Raw genomic sequence first — 1,598 nt, 5'->3', positions numbered from 1 at the left:
AGCTGGGACCAGAGATGGGAGCTCACTCCGTCATGCAGCACTCGGTGGGTTTCAAACTGCCGAACTACCAACCTTCAGGTCTGTAGTTCAGCATCTTAACCACTTGAGCCACCGCAGCCCCACCATTAGATAACACAGCCCTAAAACGATCATTCTAAAATTTACAATTTAGAACAAAAATCTCCCTCCTTTACCAGTTTCCATCCAAAAATCATAGTTACCTAAAAACAAGGTATGAAAAGCCACAGGACTGGAAAAGGTCAGTTTACATCCCAATCTCAAAGAAGGGCAATGCCAAGGAATGTTCAAACTATCGCACAATTTCACTCATTTCACACACTAGCAAGGTCATGCTCAAGATCCTACAAGTTAGGCTTCAGCAGTATGTGGATAGAGAACTACCAGAAATACAAGCTGGGTTTCGATGAGGTAAAGGAACTAGAAATCAAATTGCCAACATTCATGAGATTGTGGAGAAAGCAAGGGAGTACCAGAAAAACATCTACTTCATTGACTGCGCTAAAGCCTTTGATTGTGTGGATCACAACAGACGGTGGCAAGTCCTTAAAGAGATGGGAGTACCAGACCACCTCACATGTCTCTTGAGAAACCTGTATAAGGGTCAAGAAGCAACAGTTAGAACAGGATATGGAACAACTGATTGGTTTAGCATAGGAAAAGGAGTACGACAAGGATGTATATTGTCACCCTGCTTATTTAATTTATATGCAGAGTACATCATGCGAAATGCCAGCCTGGATCAATCACAAACCGGAATTAAGATTGCCGGGAAAAACATCAACAACCTCAGATATACAGACGATACAGACCTTAAGAGCCTCTTGCTCAGGGTAAAAGAGGAGAGTGCAAAAGTGGGTTTGAAACTCAACATCAAAAAAGCTAAGATCATGGCATCCGGCCCCATCACTCCTTGGCAAATAGAAGGGGAAGTTGTGGAAGCAGTGACAGACCTCATGTTCCTGGGATCCAAGATCACTGCAGATGGTGACTGCAGCCATGAAATTAAAAGACGCTTGCTCCTTGGGAGGAAAGCGATAGCAAACCTATACAGCATAATTAAGAGACATCACCTTGCCAACAAAAGCCCGTATGGTCAAAGCAATGGTATTCCCATTAGTGATGGCTGGCTGCAGGAGTTGGACCATAAGAAAGGCCGAGCGCTGAAGAATTGATTCTTTTGAACTATGGTGCTGGAGAAGACTCTTGAGAGTCCCTTGGACTGCAAGAAGATCGAATCAGTCAATCCTAAAAGAAATCAACCCTGACTGTTCCCTGGAAGGCCAGATCATGAAGCTGAAGCTCAGATAATTTGGCCACCAAATGAGAAGGGAGCACTCACTGGGGAAGACCCTGATGCTCGGAAAGGTTGAAGGTCAAAGAAGAAAGCGATGGCAAAGAGTGAGATGGTTGGACAGTGTCATCGATGCAACAAACAACGGAGGACATGAGAGCTTGGAGTGACGTAGTGCATGGGGTCGCGAAGAGACGGACCCGTCTGTGCGACTGAACAACTAGAAGAGGCTATGATTAAGAGGCTATGATTATGAGGCTAGAATGATAAAAGGGTCGGAACACTT

Source organism: Gekko japonicus, unplaced genomic scaffold (assembly GCF_001447785.1).
Source record: "Gekko japonicus isolate JY-2015 unplaced genomic scaffold, Gekko_japonicus_V1.1 scaffold2106, whole genome shotgun sequence".
NCBI classification, from domain to species: Eukaryota; Metazoa; Chordata; class Lepidosauria; order Squamata; family Gekkonidae; genus Gekko; species Gekko japonicus.
The sequence above is the reverse complement of the archived record's forward strand: the minus strand, read 5'-3'. Positions refer to the sequence as shown.